Source organism: Martes martes (assembly GCF_963455335.1).
Source record: "Martes martes genome assembly, chromosome: 2".
In the NCBI taxonomy this organism is placed as follows: Eukaryota; Metazoa; Chordata; class Mammalia; order Carnivora; family Mustelidae; genus Martes; species Martes martes.
The window spans coordinates 115,485,093-115,499,183 of record NC_137889.1 but is presented as its reverse complement, the minus strand read 5'-3'; the positions used below and the strand labels follow the sequence as shown (position 1 = coordinate 115,499,183).

At 32.0% G+C, this 14,091-nt stretch overlaps 1 protein-coding gene across 1 annotated transcript in view; it reads right to left on the bottom strand.

The window, feature by feature from the left end:
• LOC308338318 (cilia- and flagella-associated protein 276-like) overlaps window positions 1-14,091 on the bottom strand; it is a gene marked incomplete at both ends in the record, with an annotated part of 29,426 nt that overhangs the window by 1,155 nt on the left and 14,180 nt on the right.

The window sequence follows — 14,091 nt, the reverse complement described above, 5'->3', positions numbered from 1 at the left end:
TGGAATGAGCAGGGTTTGAATAAACAAACCTGAGTTAATCCTTTTCTACCAAAAACCCTGGCAAGTTCTATTTCCATATGCCACTATTTCTCATTTTTTAAAATGGGAGCGTTAACTATATTATATACATAAAATTATGTTTCAGTCATAAGTTGGTCCCAGTAAGTAATACAGTTTGCACATTACCCTGACACAGTGAAAATACCAATAGCTATTAAATGGTAGAATTAATATTATTATAGCTATTATTATTGCCACTGACTTTTCTGAAATGTGCAGTGGAATCACATAAACTCTTAATGGATCCTCCTTTGTTCAAAATTTGTGGGAAATACAGTAGTAATTAACTGAGTATTTATGAGAAAATTGTGTTTGTATTTCTGAACAATTCTGGTATACACATTGTTGTGAATGCCCTTAACTCATGAGTGAAATTAAATCCAAAATATTTAGATATACACTTAGCACATACATTTAGGCATTAAGTTATGTATAGTTTTAACAAAAGTGGTCCTAAAATATGTTTGCTTCTAAAAATAAGTCAAGTTTGTATAGTAAATTTCAAATTGTAGTAATGGGGCATCTTTAACATGAAGTGTCATGTTTTAAAAAAATATTAAATCACACATAAAAAGCCTGATTTTATGAAGAAAAAAAAACAGACTACTTGCAGCATTTTTTTGTGGTAGTTAGCTTATCAATACACTCAAGTCTAGAAACATTTGTCAACACAGACACACGTAAATGAATTTGAGGTCATCTCATTTGATAACTCAAATATTTCCCAGAATATACCAAGATTCATTTTTTTAAAGATTTTTTTTTATTTTCCAGAGAACAAGAGAGCACACGTGCTCAAGCAGGAGGAAGGAAAGGGAGAAGCAGGCTCCCTGATGAGCAGAGAGCTCTATGTGAGACTCAATCCCAGAACCGTGAGATCATGACCTGAACACAAGGCAGATACTTATCTGACTGAGCCAACCAGACATCCCAAGGTTCACTTTTTCAGATTCACTTTATTGCAACCAAATCAACTGATGAGAGCTCACAAGGTGCCCTCTTTTCCTTTTCTCTAATATGAAAAATAATCTGTGATAGGAATTGTGTTCTCAGAGCCTACCTGGTTTTTAAGGCAATTGAGCTGTGATTTCTCAATTGGTGAGCTGACATTTCACATTAATTCAAACACATTGTCTGAATCTGATTTTAGGATGTTGGCAAGTTATAGCAAACATATTTTAATTCATTTGCTACTTTAAGCTGAATCTTACATGCTATCAGAATTTCTGTGTTGAGAACAATTTTAAAACTGCTCACAATCAGATTATTCAAAAGCTTTATTATAAACATTTAAGAATATGTTTAATTCAGATACAGATTCTAGCACCATATGATGCCCTAAAAATCTTAGTCTTCATTAAAAAGTTTTTCTTATGTTCTTTAAGTCAAGCTTATAATATTATCTATGTTTCAGCCTATCAAAAAATATCAAACCAAAATGCCATATGCTTGGCTATCTTTCTGAAATACAGGTAACACATAATTGCATTAAAAAATGAAGGAATTGTGCAACTGATACAAATTAATTCACATTCACACTGAGCAGCAGTACATTCTCCAATGTTCCTTTCACATTGAGTTCTATTTCAGCATCATTATAACTGACAGATAGTGTTAAACAAGGCAGTACTCGCTTTCAGGAACACATTATACATTACTAATCCATTATTTACAACCTCAGAGATGGCAAAATGACTCTTCTAAAGGCATACAGAGTTTATCAAAGCTTTAACAGCTGAGGTTGTTAAAAGAAGTCAAGCAGAACATAAGTTTAATGCTATTATAAACTTCAATTATAACTTGCCTTTCTAAATTAGAATAATCTTGACTTCTTTGAGATCATGCTTTTAAAATTAAGCTAAGTGTTACTATTTAAAATTTAATTAATCAATTTATGGAACAATGGCCAGTAGTAAAGAAAATTAAGAATCTGTATATCTAGCTCTGAAGTATTCCCACTCTTAAGACTTTTTTGACTTTTTAGCCAAAACGATAGGCTAAGAAGATAAAATTTCATATATCATATATAATATATATAGGCTATTATTCTAATATTCATCCTCATTAAATTTTTTCCCAAGTAATTAAAGAAGACTAACAATTTCCTTTTTCTTTTTCTTTGCTGAAATAGTGTCTGCTCTCAAAAGGAGGGGGGCATTCCAATAACTCAGGCCTTGATGAGAAACAAACAAAGGTGAGTATAGTTGATACACAATGTTACATTAGTTTCAGGTGTACCCCTTAGTGATTTGACAAGTTCTTATATTAAGCTATGTTCACCGCAAGTATAGCTACCATATGTTACATCACTACTACAATATCCTTGATTGTATTCCTTATGTTGTGCCTTTCCAATGATTTATTCATTCCATAACTGGAAGTGTATTATCTCCCACTCCCCTTCACACATTTGATCAACCCCCACTCCCCTCCTGTCTAGAAAACATCAGTTCTCTGTATTTTTAGATCTGATTCTGTTTTTGTGTTTTGTTTGTTTCTTTTTTTTTTTTTTAAAGATTCCACTTATGAATAGACTTATATGGCATCTGTTGTTCTGATTTATTTTACCTAGCATAATACCTTCTAGGTCTATCTATGTTGTCTTAAATGGCACAATCTCATCCTTTTTTTTTTTTACTGTGTTATATTCCATCGTGTGTATGTGTGCATATATGTATGTATGTATGTGTGTTTGAATCTATATGTATATATATAATATTTGTCGTATTCAACTTATGTTGCTTCTGTATCTTGGTTATTATAAGTAATGCTACAATAGACATAGGAATATATATATCTTTCCAAATTAGTGTTTTGTCTTCTTCGGTTAAATACTCAATAGTGGAATTACTGTAGCATATGCTATTTTTGTTTTAATATTTTGCGTAACCTCTATGCTGTTTTCCACAGTGGTACCAAAGTACATTCCCACCAACAGTGCACAGGAATTCCTTTTCCTCCACATCTGCACCAAAACTTGTTATCTCTTATCATTTTGATTTTAGACATTCTAACTGGTGTAAGGTCATATCTCATTGTGGTTTTGATTTGCATTTCTCTGATGATGAGAGTTGTTGAGGATTTTCTCGTATGTGCTGGCCATCTGTATGTCTTCTTTGGAGAAATGTTCATTCAGGTCCTCTGCTCAATTTTTAATTGGATTGTTTGGGGTTTTTTTTTTTTTTTGGTGTTGAGTTATAGAAGTTATTTATACATTTTGGATATGGACCCCTTATTGGGTATATCATCGGAAATAATCTTTTCCCATTCCACAGATTGCCATTTTGTTTTGCTGTGCAAAAGCTTTTTATTTTGATATAATCCCAATAGTTTATTTTTGCTTTTGTTCCCTTGTTTCAGGAGACATACCCAGAAAAATGTTACTACAGATGAGATCAGAGAAGTTACTGCCTGTGCTGACTCCTAGGATTTTTACGGTTTCAGGTCTCACACTTAGGTCTTTCATCCACTTTGAGTTTATTTTTGTGTATGGTGTTAAGTGGTCCAGTTTCCTTCTTTTACATGTAGCTGGTCCTATTTTGCTAGCACCATTTATTGAATGGCTGTCTTTTCCCTACTGTACATTCTTGCTGCAGTTGTCATATATTAATTAATCATATTCTCTTGAGTTTAAAATTTGGATTCTCTATTCTGTTCTTGAAGAGGACACACAAAAATAGAAAGATATTTCTTATTTATAGATTGGAAGAATCAATATTGTTAAAATGTCTTTATTGCCCAAAGCAATGCTTATATTCAATGCAATCCCTATCAAAATTCCAACAGCATTTTTCACAAAACTGGAACAAATCATACTGAAATTTATATGGAACCACGGAAGATCAGAATAGCCAAAGCAATCTTGAGGAATGAGAACAAAGCTAGAGGTACCATAATACAAGACTTTAGGATACACTACAAATCTCTAGTAATCAAAGCTGTATGATACTGACACAAAAACAGACCCATAGATCAGTGGAACAGAATAAATATACCAGAAATAAACAGAAAAAAAATTCAAGAACAAAACGGGCCAGAATAGCCTAAATAGTGTCCAGGAATAGGACATATTAAAGTATACACTATCAGATAAGTGACTTTATCAATGTTACTCATAAGTCTATGGTTAAGATATCATATATAAGTAAGATGATATAGTATTTGTCTTTCATTTTCTGGCTTATTTCACTTAGTATAATGCCCTTAAGGTCCATCTATATTGTCACAAGTAGTAGGACTTCCTTCTTTTAATATGGCAGAATGATAGATGTTCCTTAGGAAGATCTGCATCAATCCTATGAATAAATCAAGATTCTCAAATAATAGCTTTCTTAAATCACCTGCATTTTATTACTTATAGGTATACTAAACACTACATTTAGTGGGTTTTTGGAAAGTTTGATTATGTTTCAGCTTCCAGCTTTCATCACCATACAAACTTACGCAAGATAGATCTTGGCTTAAGTTCCAAAACCACCAAACTTTCTACCCTTTTGCAGATGTTAATGTAATTAAGATTTATAACTACCGTGACACAGTATAAGAATTTGGTATTTCAAGAGCTCATACTGATATTGTTACTTCCAAATGGTGGAGTTAAAAATATGAGCCAGGAAGAAAGAACAAGGTTTTAGAAGTAATAAGGATAGAGGATTAAATCACAATCTTGAAATATGTGAATACCTTCCCCCTTTCTTTCTAATTAACCCATTTCTTCATTTGAAAATAAAAACAGAAGGCAACCTTAAGGCTGTTCAGGTATGAGTTCTAAGAGTTCAGTTAAAAAAAAAAAAAAAAAAAAAAAAAAAACCTTCCCCAAAAAACACCCACAAGTGTTCTAAACCACTTTCAATTTGAAGAGTCAAAAAAAAAAAAAAATCCACACTTTCAGAGAGTTATATTACACATTCCATTACATTTTAAAACTTAAAGTCAGTGAAAGGAACATTTAATTTTAAACAGGTTAACAGGTTTTTAAGATAATAAGAGAAGCCCTGATAATATTTATTACTAGATAAGGTAGTTTTAGTGTATACTGTGAAGTTATCTAAAGTCAATTTCAATTCATTAGAAATTATTTTCATATGTATGGATAATGCTATATAATGCTATGACTGGTTAAATGTGTTACTATGAATTTGTATAAAAGAAGTAAGATTCATTACATTCACAGTACTATTGATTCTTTATATCTTGAAGAGTCTATCCATATTTTGGGAATATAGTAGAATACAAAAGTAAAGACAACTGGTTTACTGGTGGCATTACTGTATTAATCAAATATTAATACAAAAGATGTCTTTTCAGATATAATAGATTATTCAAGCTTTTTCTATATAATCTTCAAAAAATCAATACACTGAGGGTCACTGTGGTTTTATTTGTTACTGTATGTTGGTGAATTGGCCACATCCTGACAGGAAGGGTATTAAGCAGGGACACAGATTATCTGACTGACTTAGTGGTGGATATTTTTCAATTTTCTCACATTTGAAAAAGGAGCAATGTATGCAGGCTCAGCATTTTTTTTTCTGTTTTTTTTTTCCTTGAGTCTATATACTTTTATTTTTTTTTCTGAGTCTGTATGCTTTTATTTTATTGTTTTATTTCATTATGTTATGTTAGTCACCATACAGTACAACATTAGTTTTTATAAGACATGTAATGACATTACCTCATCCCATGTGTGGTTCTTCATTGACATTTCATAAAGATAACAGGATGTGTGCCCAAAGTCCTTCCAAGAATGGGCAAAATCAAAGCTATATTACATGGTGTGTGTGTGTGTTTTTTTTTTTTTTAATAAGTCAGAGAAGGACAAATACCATATGATTTCACTCATATGTGGAATTTAAGAAACAAAACAGATGAACATAGCGAAGGGGAAAAAAAGAGAAGAAAACCATAAGAGACTCTTAACTAGAGAACAAACTGGGGGTTGATGGAGGGGAGGTGAATAGGTGATGGGTTAAATGGGTGATGAGTATTAAGGAGGATACTTGTTGTGATGAGTACAGGTGTTATATGTAAGGGAGGAATCACTAAATTCTACACCTGAAACCAATATTACACTATATGTTAACTATAAATAAAAGTTTGAAAAGGTATAGATTTTAATTACATAACTTTAAATTTTATTTTACTTAATATAGTAGGACTATAGAATGTGTATTTTTAAATTTTTACAAGGGTGCAAGGTGGCTTTTCAAAAAATATTATCAAAATATATGCATAATTAGCAAGGTGAGCATTTCAGACTTTTAGTATGTCATAGCTGAAGCACCAAAATAAGTTTCATAAGGATATTATGATAATTTTCAGATTCTCCCTTGATTTAAGAAACTATCAGCAAAACTGCAAAAAAGAATGTCGATTACAAGTCAAAGATGATTATTTGGTGTCATTAGTATGCTTAAATTGAAACACTGTGAATTCTGAGGATTTTCATTTTCAGAACATTTTTGTTTTGGAGGAGGAATCTTCTATCATCAGCAGACTATTGTTCTATGTTTTCTAAGTAGAAAAGTAATTGAAAAGCAAGACTTAGTCCCCAGTGATGAATACAAAACCGCAAAATGTGCATTGGTTTCACTAACAGGTTAATCACTGAGGATGTGTTTAGGAGACATATCAGTAGAACACATTTTAGACTTAAACTTCTGCTTTTGTCAACTTTTGTCTTTTGGAAATTCAAAGCACTACTTTGATATCAGGTAGGGCAAACCGGAAATGTTGTTTTTCTTTACAGCAAAGGAAATTAATTATTTTTTCTTTGTAACAAAGGAAATTAGTTTAAAATTTTACTTTTAGAGAAAGTGTTAATGAAATATACCCTTTAATATAAATTTGATAATTTCCTCTTAGGCTAGAGAGTATATATTTAATTAAAAATCTGAGAATTCTTTTTTTTTTCTTCATATATACATACAACATACATACATACTTGCATGTGTGTGTGTGTGTGTGTGTATATATAAACTTATATAACCTTAACTTTCTTACTTTCACTGAGGAATAATTAACCTATAATAAGCAGTACATATTTAGAATAGGAAGTTTAAGTATTGACATATGAATATATCTGTGAAGTCACCACCAAAATAAAAATAATGAATATATCTATCATTCTTCAAAATTTCCAGGCAAACACTGATTGCTTTTTGTTATTATAAATTTATTTGTATTTTATAGACACATATAAATGGAATCATATAGCATGTATTTCATTTTGTCTGACTTCTTTCACCCATCATTAATATTTTCAATTCCACCCATGTTGTGTGTCAATAATTTGTCTCTTTTATTGCTAAGTAGTATTCCATTGTATGGACATGCCATAATTGCTTTTATCTTCACCTGTTGATGGGCATTTGTTTTGTTGCCAGGTTTTGATCACTACAAATTAAGTTGTCAAGAACATTTTAAAAAGTTCTAAAAATATGTAGACAAAAATGGGTTAGTATATGTCTAAGTGCATGAGTGTATATACTATATATGCACACACTCACATACATAGGTAGGTATAGATGCATAAGTATAGATGCATAGGTATAAATGCATAGGTATAGGGTATAGAATAAGTACAATCAAGTAAAACCAGTCATTTGACACAATTAACATTCTCACCTGACCAAAACAATTGAAGGTGGTCAGACTTAATTCAGTTTAGCACTTGCTATGAATAATTTAGAATCATAAAACAGTTTCGAAATATCTCTATGTCGTGTGACTTACAGAGAAAATTATTCCTAGTTTCCTCACTGATGGCCAAACTACAGTCCAACCATCTCACTGAATAAATATCATATTTCATGTTGTTTAACATCTGTTGTCTTTTTTTCCCCCCAAGGGGGAGAGAGGGCTTGGGAAAGGGGCAGAAGGAAGGTGGAGAGAGAAAATCCCAAGCAGGCTCCACACTCAGAGTGGAGCCTGGAGCAGGGTTTAGTCTAACAACCCCGAGATCATGACCCATGCTGAAATCAAGAGATGCTTAACCAACTGAGCCACCCAGGCTCCTCCTGTTCTTTTTTCAATGCCAGTTTCTTCCCATAGATAATTTAGACTAAATGAGTCTTTGATGGGTTAAAGACATTGAAGGAAACAGGCTGAAGATAAAGATAAAGATTTAGAACACTGGGTGTAAAAAAGTAAAACAACTTTGTTTCAAATTTTTAGAAAAAATTAAAGACTTGTACACATATATGCAATTAGACAGTAGTGAAAGTACCTCATACTTTAATGTACTCACAAAATTATTCCAACCACCTATATAACCATAAATGAAAGATTGTTACTGCTACTTCTTAAAGATATACAAAGTTTCTTATGTCTAAATATATACTCAATTTCATCAGTGCCCTAATGTCCCAGACAATCTGTAGATAATGGAAACTGAACTGTGTCTGAGAAGACAAAAAACAAAACAAACTTCAGTACATTCTCAAGACTGATACCGTTACAGAAAAGAGTTTCATATTATCTCCTTCTCAACCAATCTATCTCTCAGCTGTTGAAAAATTTTATATACAAGGTGATAGTCAAATTATTAAAAAATAACTCTTTTGGAAAAGTTATTTAAATTAAAAAAGAGACTTAGAAAGGCAACAATATAGAAAATATTTACTGAGCACTAACGATAGATATGCTATTAATACAAACTATTGGAAATTTATTTTAATCCTTCCATTTCTACAGTGTTTTGCTTTCCAAAGGCTTCTCAGAAGTACCATATTATTGGAATTACCACTCTATAGCCAGATAATATGAAAAGGTTTATCTCTAATAAATGAAAACCTAAGAAATGTAACATTTAGAATTATGAGAAAAAATTACAATTATGAAAAATAAGATTTGTTGGTTTTAATTATTATTCCTCTCTCCTTGATGAGAGACCAGGATAGTTCATTTCCTATCTCACAGAGAGTATTCTTTTTGAAGGATATAGGATTCATGGGTTCTAAAAATATATGTTACCTATGAAGTGTTGATGTTTTGAATAGAACTGTGCAATGACCAGAAAGATTGGGTCCATTAGGATTAAAAAAAATAGGACTATATCATTAATATCATTAACAGCATATAGATTTGAGCTACAGTCATTCTATGCAATGTCAGTGACATGTTGGAATGCCAGGCAAAACTGACACAGAAAAATTACCCTGGAGTTTAAAAGGGTCTCACACAGTGACATTTGATCACTATTTTCTGCAGTCATGGGCATAAAACAGTAGAGGACCACTGGGTCTTAATTCATATTATAAAGATTCTCCTCAATAAAGTAGGTATTGCTGCTTAGATGCACACTTGAGCTGCACTTTGCAAAACACCAACTTGAGGACCTAATATGAAACTATATCTAGTTGCTGCAGCTTGTTCTGATGTATAAATACTTTATGATAATCACAGTAACCAAAAAAGTTAGCAGCACCACAGCCTAAATACTGATTCCAACAGAGTCCCTTAATGCAGAACATTCAAGGATTGTGTTCCAGAGACACTTGAGTTTGTTTTGCTGATGGCCATTTGAAGTCTCTGTCCCCTTTCCATTCCCATTTGTTGAACAAGAGTGCAATGTTGAACTGATAGGTTGTTTCTTTTTTCCTGCAGTATCTTGAGCCAGGGTTTCTGCTGGCTCTGTTGGAGAAGGTGATGTAGCTACTGGTTTGTGATTTTCTGTGGGTGCTGGCTTTAGAGGAGCACAGGTGAATGGATACCTTAGGTAACACCTGAGCACTGATGTAACCCTCTGGTCTAATTTCCAATAATAGTATGTGTTTCATATGATAAACCACACCTTGTGCTCAATATGGCAACAATACATGCCACTGTCTGCCTAGACTTTATTCTCTATGTGTCTCAGACACATTCCTTTTGCCTTACAATGTCTATGCTTCTGAAGAAATGGCATGGGATCATGGGATCAGCAGGTTAGGAGGGAGTTTTCTCAGTTTTTCATTTACCATCCGTCCTTATGGTCTGTGTAAAAATAAATTTATAAAAAATTACTATATATGATTCTTTGTTTTGAGATTAAAATGATAGTCAGTGGTGACTGTCACGTGCACACAAGTCCTGGTTCCATCATATATCAGTTATGTGGTGTTATATTATTTCCCTTCTGAAACTCCATACATTAACAGTAGATAATAACAGCATTTTCTTGATAGAGTTGTGAGAATAAAGTGTTACTGTATATAGAATAGTGTGGAAAAAATGGAGCATAAAGTGTGAATTATAATTGTAAATTATAATTGTATATTGTAAATTATGTTTATAATATTACACTTAAAATATATTACCATTATTAGTAATTGTGTCATTGTCTGCTAGACTTGCAAGTTTATCCTACATCATTTATGTAGCATGCCATGCTGTTTCTGACATGACAAAATGTGTTTATTATTTCTATCATTGTCTTATTGTTATAGATTCTTGCAGAGCTGCTAGTTCCACTTAATTTTCATCAAGTTTCATTTATTTACATGTAGGAGCATTTTGAAAATCATTAAACTCTTATACAAAGGCTTAAATGGATCATTAAATAATATTGTTATAGCTGCAATTTCATAGGCAAAATAACTTAGTGATTTCTTCTATAAAATTTTACCAAACTTTAATGAAGAATTCCTTAGACAAACAAAAATATTTTATTGGGAAATCATGAATTAGACATTTAGATTTAAGGTTATTTTATTTCACATTTTCTGATTCAGAGACAAATAGAAATACCTACATGTCAAATTGCCATCACTACTTTTGAATATATGATTTAAAAGTGACATGTGGAGTACTCTATTTGAAAAAGCTAAATTTATACAGAGTATTATAATTTCTCAGCATCTGTATTCTGTTCTATCAAGGAATTTGTTGTTTTCGTAGATCTCTTATTTATAGATAATTTCTTTTGACATGTGTTAATCATAAGTTTTTTAATGTTTTCATTTTCCTATGTAAAAATGCTTTCAGCTACTGAAAATACAGGAAAATAAATGACACATTTCCAAAGCTCTAAGAAAGAAAGTTTATAATTTTTCATTTTTGTACATTTGGAAGTCATATTTAATTCTTACATAAAATCAAACTTCCTAAATTTTACTAAAATATTCTTTTAAAATTAATTTAAAAATAGCAAGAAAAGACTGAGGCAAACTGCTGTTCGAGAAGTTGTCTACCCATCAACAGAACTAACAATTTCATCTTATGTTCTCAAATAAAATTTGCAGTATAGAAGTGATCGTATTTGAAATTATTGGTATATTTGAATGCAACTACCAAACCATGAAAAATGAGGCTTCCATTTGCTATAAAAATAAATTAGGTGGCAATGCTTTGCTAACAAAACCATTTGAGCACCACAGTTCATAAGTATGCATGGTACTATTAACAGATGTCTTTGCTTATGCTGTGAGCTGCCTTATGATGTGGTATTAAGCATTGCTTTATATCTAGAGTGAGCATAAGCAGCTTGTTCTAGAATATAATAAAAATTAAGTCAGATTAGAGATCATATGGAAAAGTATACTATAATCTTAACTAATTTCTTCTTAAAATCATGTTTTCTCTTGCACTAGTAGAGCTATTGATAGTTTTGTTTAACATCACCATTTTCCTGTTACTATTTCAGTAACTACAAAAATATAACTGTATAGAAAGTAAGACAATTCTATTGGGAAATGTTTTGCTTCTATATTAAACATAATATAAAGTAAATTTTAAAAATGCTATATGTTGCTTGTTGACACTAAAAATAGTTTTTATTTAAATTACAGGTAACATACAGTATAATATTAGTTTCAAGTGTACAATATAGTGATTCAACACTTCCATCCATCCCCTGGTGCTCATCACAGCAAGTACTCTCTTTAATCTCCATTACTGATTTCACCCGACCTCCCCGCCCACCTCCCCTGGTAGCCATCAATTTATTCTCTATAGTTCTCTCTTTTTAAAAAAATTAAAATTTTATTTGTTTGTGAGGGAGAGAGCTATAGAGAGAGTGTGGGTTTGGGAGGAAGGGAAAATGGAGAAGCAGTCTCCCTGCTGAATAAGGAGTCTGTTGTGGGACTCGATCCCAGGACCCGTGGACCATGACCTGAGCCGAAGACAGACACTTAACCAACTGAGCCACCCAGGTACCCCTGTTGTGACTTTAATTATAAAATTAAACACACTTTTTTTTTTTTTTAAACACACTAACTATTAAATCTGAAAGTTTAAGCAGAAAAATCTGGGAAACTACTATAAAAAAGTCCATATAACTTGGACATTTCATCAACTCCCAAACAATTTTAAAATACTTAAAATTATTATTTTTTATTTGAGGAAGTCATATATTCTCAGAGCTGTAAAGAAACTTAGATGGCCCTGTAACCAAACTCTCAAATTATATATGTGAAGAATCTCAAGTGGAGAAAACAAATATTTTTCCCCACTCTGTTTTCTAATGTACTTAGGGGTAGAATTAGATTTAGAATCCACATCATATAGCTCAAAGTCTAAAATATTTACATTGCATTTTATTCTTCAAATAATAAGACATTAATTTTTAATAATTGGTAGTGTATTTCTTGCACTATGTTAAGTATCTAATATACTACTATAGTTCATTTTACTTGATATCATACTTTGTAGTATTTCTTAATGATACACTGATTTTATCATTCAAAATTCAAAATTATTAAATATAAGTATAATAATAAATATAAATTAATAAAAATAAATAAATAAATAAATAAATAAAAATTATTAAATATAAGTACGCCAAGCTCAGTTTAACTTGACACCACAATGTTAAAATATTTAAAATTAAAAATAAATTTTAGGGGCACCTGGGTGGCTCAGTCGGTTAAAAGTCTGCCTTTGGCTCAGGTCATGATTCCAGGATCCTGGGATCGAGCCCCACATTGGGCTCCCTGCTCAGTGGGAGCCTGCTTCTCCCTCTCCCACTCCTTCGGCTGTGTTCCCTCTGTCGCTGTGTCTCTCTGTCAAATAAATAAATAAAATCTTTAAAAAAATTATTCCATTTACCTTTCTTTATAAATATTACCTCATGACCAGCAACAACAACAAAAACCCCACAGGCATTCACAATGGTCCACTGTGTTATAAAGTTAAAATACAGGTACTTACTTTTTATCTCCTTATTATATGCGTGTTTGTATATGCTTTATAATGTAGCAGGTAAATACATTTCCATATTATATAAATTCAGTTATTTACTTATTCATATGTCTGGTAATTATTTATGAATGTGCAAGCACTTTTCTGTGCACTTTGAATCTTAGCGAAGAAAACTTCAAATGATCTCTGTATTCAACATTCTAGAAAGGCAGAGAGTAAAAATAGTGTAATAAATAATATAGTATATAATAAATATAAAATTATTTGTTACATAAAAAACTATAAGGTTATAAATATTATGAAAAAATTGGGGTAAATAACATCAAGTGAGTTGAGAAAGTAAAATCCAAGTTAATTACATTGACATCATTAAGAAAGTGGTATTTGAGTAAAAAGGTCAAGGAGGTGAAACTGGAGGAAAGATTATATAGAGGAAGAACATTCCAGGTGGAGGAAACAGAACAAAGATTACAGGGTGGGATAATGTCTGGGGTGTTCTAGAATAAGCAGAATCAGTGTTGTTATAGTAGAGAGACTCTGGAAGAAAAGAAGGAGGTAAGTTTAGAGAGGGCTTAAAGGTAGATAGTCTTCAGTCATGTGGATTTGGTCTTTATTCTGAGGAAAACAGGAAACCACTGGGGAATTTGGAACAGAGATGTGGAATGATTTGCATTTTTTTAAAAGATTTTATTTATTTATTTATTTGACAGACAGAGATTACGAGTAGGCAGAGAGGCAGGCAGAGAGTGGAAAGGAAGCAGGCTCCCTGCTGAGCAGAGAGCCTGATGCGGGGCTCAATCCCAGGACCCTGAGATCATGACCTGAGCTGAAGGCAGAGGCTTTAACCCAATGAACCACCCAGGTGTCCCAATGATTTGCATCTTACAAGAATAGTTTTGTTATGAGTGTGGA